Consider the following 6279-nt stretch of genomic DNA (forward strand, 5'->3'; position numbering starts at 1 on the left):
ATACAATCTTGGCTTACTATGGAGTTCTCATTTTTTTGGAAAGAACATAAGAACATAAGAAAATGCCATACTGGGTCAGACCAAGGGTCCATCAAGCCCAGCATCCTGTTTCCAACAGTGGCCAATCCAGGCCATAAGAACCTGGCAGGTACCCAAAAACTAAGTCTATTCCATGTTACCGTTGCTAATAATAGCAGTGGCTATTTTCTAAGTCAACTTAATTAATAGCAGGTAATGGACTTCTCCTCCAAGAATATCCAATCCTTTTTTAAACACAGCTATACTAACTGCACTAACCACATCCCCTGGCAACAAATTCCAGAGTTTAATTGTATGTTGAGTAAAAAAGAACTTTCTCCAATTAGTTTTAAATGTGCCACATGCTAACTTCATGGAGTGCCCCCTAGTCTTTCTATTATCCGAAAGAGTAAATAACCAATTCACATCTACCCATTCTAGACCTCTCATGATTTTAAACACCTCTATCATATCCCCCCTCAGCCGTCTCTTCTCCCAAGCTGAAAAGTCCTAACCTCTTTAGTCTTTCCTCATAGGGGAGCTGTTCCATTCCCCAGCTCAAAAATTGCTATTGTTACTGAAATAACTTATCGAAGAAACCACACTCAATCAAATGAAATGAACAAAGGGACCATCATACTGAGCGCTACCGGTCTATGACCTTCTTTGCTTTTTAAATAATCATCAGTCCAGTAAACTGGAAAAATGTTTTGGGTTATTTTTATGCAACTAAAATTGAAAGTTCACTTATCTTTATATTGTTTTTGTCATATATAGTATGGGATTACTATATATGTCAAAAACAGTTTTTCTAGTGATCTTTGTATTGATTAACTGAAATAACTTTACAGTCTCTTAACTTTTAACATGATTGTTTCTGTTCTTCCCACAAACTGCTTTCACAGGCAAGGAAGGCTGCTTACAAGATGTAACCATTGTAAAAGTAAAGCCCAACAAGAAGAAAAAGAAAAGCGACTCAGAAACGCCAAGTGTGAGAGAAGTGATTTAAGAACGGTCAGAGCTGCACAGACCAATTACCGCACATCCTGCTGATCCAGGATAAAGTGGACATGGGAGATGGTCACCTGGAGACAGAGAAATGAAGGATGGCCCAGACTAAAGGACTGCTCATTGATCACACAGAGGCTTCCAGACAGGACGATAATAATGCTTAATTGACTGTGTCCAGGTGAAGTGGCATCGGCACCTTTGAATACTCCTACGTCAAAGGCCTTTCAGGAAACAATATCCTTGTCTCTTGTTTGCCCACGTCTGCTCCAGTTTCTGAAAGAAAAATTCGAATAGAATGAATTAGAACCACATAATTGATTGTCTCATTAAGTCTTTATTGTATAAGCCTACAGTGTTAAAAAATAATTATTTATTTGCAGCAATGAAGGGAAAATAAAGTGAGTACCTACACTTATATTAATCTGGTTACTCATTATCTGATAGCTTTGGTGCAAAATATTTTCACTACCCAGCTATGAAAAATAAAGGCAGAGCAAGCCTTGTATGCCCAAAAATCATTTTCTAATCCCTTATTTTTAAACAACCCTTACTCTACACCACTAGCATGCCTGGACAACGTACATGTGCCCTCAGACGAGTTGAAACCTAGCCTCAGCGCCATTCCTTAGGCTGGCAGAGGCTGCCTTCCCTCCCTTGCTGGGATCAAGTGTGTCACCTCCACCTCCAAACCTTGGATAGGAGTGGAAGGGCTGCTGTGACTGGATCTGTAATTTGATCTTGTGAATCCTGGGATCAAAAATTAACCTCTTGAACTACAGAGCTGGTGGAGAGGTGCAGGCTCCAACAGGTGACTGACATTTCCTCCAAAATGTACAGACCAAATCCTGCTATGGATAAGACAGAGAATAGCCCTGACTAGATATAAAACTCAGCAGCCTCAAGGACCTTTTGCTGATGCAAACACCATCCTGAGACTTTTTCTGAGCCTCTTGGTTCCTGAGCCCTGTGTTTGGACTTCTTATTTGTTATTCTTCTAACTCATGGATTGCGTTAGACCTCTACCTGTGATTTTACACCTGTTGCCTGGACTTATTTTGCCTGAGTGTTTCCTGTATCTCCAGCAAATGCCTTGATTATGTATACTCTTCAGGCCTTACCTTGGATCTCACAACCTCACCCTGATCAGAGTCCAGGACTCTAGCTTAAGGTACCTGCTTGTAAGTTCCATAGACCATTTGCCATTTGGACAGCAGCCTTACACTGAGCCACGGAACTGGCCCAAGAATAGCTAATTTTGAATGTAACCTCCTTACAGGACACATAAAATGAGAGAAGTGTCTGATGCCTGTTTGAGAACTAAGCACCAGTCTCTTTGTGTATCCACAAAAAATAAGACTGGTGAACAGATGGTATAGTGGCCCTGGCACAGAGGTAAGGGTAGTGTTTATCAAGCTGGACAGGGCACAAAAAGCACAAGCACTTATTTCTCTCAGACCGATATTGTAAAGTACGCGAGGAAAGGTGCACTCAGTGTTGAGCGCCCACTTTCCTAACACGCACTCAGCTACCTCTACTGGGCACACGATACCATATTTAAATTAGGGGTCACACTGACGCCTAACGCCTCCTTAGGAGTGGAAGCCCAGGAGAGGTGACTGTCAGCGGGTTTGGAAAACGGACGCTCAGTTTTACGAGCGTTCGTTTTCCTAACCCGTGCACAGCCATAAAATTGAGCGTCCGTTTTCCTAACCTGATCCACTGACACTTTTTTTTTTTTTTTTACTTTTTTTTTAATCTTTTGGTTCCTCCGACTTAATATTGCCACTGACAGAGCGCACATTTTTTTTCTGTATCCTGGGCAAATAACTAATAACCTCATCAACATGAATTTGCATGTGATGTGCGCTATTAGTTTCGGGGGGCTTGGATGTGCGTTTTGGATGCACTACACTCCTTATTGTATAAAGGGTAGTGGACACACGTCTAAAACGCGCTTCCAACCTCAGGTAAAACAGTGCGCTCAGCTCAGCGCACTTTACTGTATCGGCCTATCTCTTTGACCCCCACTGATCACACTCTATTACATTAAGAATTATCAAATCCCAGGCCTCTGTTACTGAAAGATATTTCTCCCAAACCCACCCCTGGGGATAAAGAAGGGTCTTCACCCAAAAAGATATCTCCAACAAAATTTTATTTCCGGGATTTCCAGCCTTCCGAGTTAAACAACATCAAAATTCACTGAATTAATCAGGGGTTGACAGGTTCTTTCAGCACTTAATAGCAGTAACATCAATAACAAGAGCAAACTATTCTTCCTCCAAAAACCAGCTGAGGTCTCAATACTCACATCTCAACCACAGCTCACCCACTTTTCAAAAGGTGTTCACCATGCTGTTGTGGTCCTTTATCCTCCGGGGTTGCTACTGGACACCATCCAAGAGACCAGTCATTGTTTCCATGGTCTGTGGAGCTCCCCACTCAACTTTCCGAACTCTGCTGCAGGAAGAAGACAAGCAAAGACCCAAAAGACACTTTCCGGCTCTGAACGCCACCTTATATTGACCTCATAGAGATTACCTCTTGTAGTTCTCATTCATGACACTCCCTTAAAGTGATACACCAAATTCCCTTTGTCATCATCATAACCCACATGACCTTCCTTAAAATTTACCATAAGAGAAATTTTAGTGAGCACGAGCTGATATAGGGCCCCCATTACATGAAAGTATGAGGCAATGGGGGTCTAGTTAGCCTTAGAAGTTATTGTGTAATAGAAACTGCACAGCGTCCTGAGGCCAGTTTCTATGACAGTATCACAATCTCCCAGGTATCCTGTTTTCCCGGACCCTACATTTAAACATTCTTTCCTCCTGCAAATTTTGTTTTTCCTTTGCAGTCTTTTTTCTTTAACATTTTTTTCACTCTGACCATGAGGTTGTTTCTGACGTACAGGTTATTGTGTGTCGGAGGGGATAAAAAGGTGGTAAATCAGTATTAAAGATTCTCTGACAACAGTAACCTCATAAAGTGCATATTTTATACGATCAGAGACTATTCTATGAAAAGGGATCAACATGAATGGCCCTGGCTGGCCTGTGTCTGCTGTGATCTATGTGAAATTGGCTCATGCATGTTTTACATTGATATTCTAAGTCATATTACATGTCTTTTTGCTCTTCTGCAGCTCCTGGAATAAGAAGAATGGAATATGTCTTTGAACATCAGTCACAGAAGATGAAAGCAAAGCTCCTCTTACTTATGACAACCTCATGGCACTATTTACTGTAGCACATTGCAGCCTCTCGAGCTTACTCCCACAATTTTTCTTCTGCAAATGCTGGTTTCTTCAGCTGCTGGGATTGGTCATATGTATTCAGACTGATAATCTTAAAAGCATATGCTTAAAATTACCTAATAAGTTTTTGAATGTGTTTTTATCTTCATTTTTCCTGCTTCCTCTGCTTACTCCAGTCAGATGCATGTACACTTTTCTCTCTTATGGAGCACCAGGCAGTTAAGAACCATGGAGGGTGGGGAGGGATGGGGGGGACACATGAGGAATGTTTCCACCATGTCTTACCCTTTTTGTGATTGCTGTGCACCGGCAGTGGTCACCCATGCCACAGGCATGGGTCACATCCGGCCCATGGTGGTCAAATGGCTCTCAACCAGTGGAAGGAGAAAGCACATAACTTCTACCCTTGATATTCATGAGCCAAAAATACCATCTTCCGCCCCTCCGACCTCTGCTCCTCAGGCTGTAACTCTGGGTTGCCCTCTCACCCCCCACCCCCATTCCTCAGGCCAAGCCTTCCCCTGCCCCCAAACCACATTCCTCCTTTCTCACCTGGACTGGGCCCCAAAGGTTTTGCAACCTTTGCTCTAACCCCTTCCTCCCGCTTCCCTCCCTCCAACCTGTGGCCTGAGCTCAGAGTGGCGGTGTAAAATTTGCCAAAGAAATACGTAATGCGTTTAGGCTGCATTTAAGAGATTGGTGTACTGTCTTCCTAAGGACTGAAAGAGTACAGGCATTAGGAACATTTTTGTGATAAGGAGGATTCCTCTCGCCCTCCCTTTCCTCCCAGGAAAATGAGGAGATAGTAACAAAACTGTGTGAAAGGCCAGCAGGCTCCTTTTGTGGTTGCATGCCTTACAGTGCTGGCGCTGGGGCACAAAATGAGCTGTTATTCGTTTCCCAAATATTGATTAGCACATTAAGGAGCACTTTCTTTTCCTTGCTGATTATCTTTTAATCCAAGGTCACAGATCAAACCCCTATTGCATGATGTTTTGTAAACCACTTTGGGTCTCCTTGAGGAAGGTTGTACAGAAATACGAGAAGTCCTAATAGAACTCTGCTGGGCCAGGAGAATTGTGCATCCCACTTTCTACCCCTTTTCTTCATCAGTTTACCAGCGTGTACATATATTTCTATATATCTATATACATACATATACACACAAACATTATCTATCTATCTATATATGTGTGTGTGTATGTGCGCATGTATGTATGTATATACATATATATATATATATATATATATATGACCTTGATGACCTTGATCCATCCAAACTCATTTTGGCTTCTGAAGGGTGAATAGTATAAAATATTTGGAGGGTTGGTTTTTTTTAATTAAATGTCAACATTCATACACAGAAAGCAAAGAATAATCAGCAATGGGATTAAAATATGAAAGAAAAATATACCCAATCAAATTGGATTCAAATTGTTGATAGTAGAAAAAACCCAGGTTAAGTCCTCAAATATGGAAGGAACTAGATATGAGAAAAGGAATTAACTCCATCTTACACATTCCACACAGTCCGTCACAGAGGAGCAGCTACCGTTAAAACACTAACAAAGAGGCTGATGCACTAAAGAGGGACATTTTATAGCAGAAAGGGTTTTTGCATGAAAAAATAGTGCAAAACTCCCACAAATGCACAAAAACACTAGCGTGGGTGTTTTATGCTAAATTTTTCGCTAAAACCTCTTTTGTGGAAAATATGCTGCAAAAGTCAACTTCTCAGTAGTAAATGTTTGCATGTAGTCCACTACATAAGAACATAAGAACATAAGAAATTGCCATGCTGGGTCAGACCAAGGGTCCATCAAGCCCAGCATCCTTTTTCCAAAAGAGGCCAAAACCAGGCCACAACAACCTGGCAATTATCCAAACACTAAGATCCCATGCTACTGATGCAATTAATAGCAGTGGCTATTCCCTAAGTATAATTGATTAATAGCCATTAATGGACTTCTCCAAGAACTTATCCAAACCTT

At 41.5% G+C, this 6279-nt stretch overlaps 1 long non-coding RNA gene across 1 annotated transcript; it reads left to right on the forward strand.

The window, feature by feature from the left end:
• The first annotated feature begins 1024 nt into the window (after positions 1-1024).
• Positions 1025-4416, forward strand: LOC115100780. The gene is made up of 2 exons (XR_003859191.1): positions 1025-2197; positions 4178-4416. It is a non-coding gene; the product is annotated as an uncharacterized LOC115100780 (long non-coding RNA).
• Positions 4417-6279: the final 1863 nt, after the last annotated feature.

Source organism: Rhinatrema bivittatum, chromosome 1 (assembly GCF_901001135.1).
Source record: "Rhinatrema bivittatum chromosome 1, aRhiBiv1.1, whole genome shotgun sequence".
Lineage (NCBI taxonomy): Eukaryota > Metazoa > Chordata > Amphibia > Gymnophiona > Rhinatrematidae > Rhinatrema > Rhinatrema bivittatum.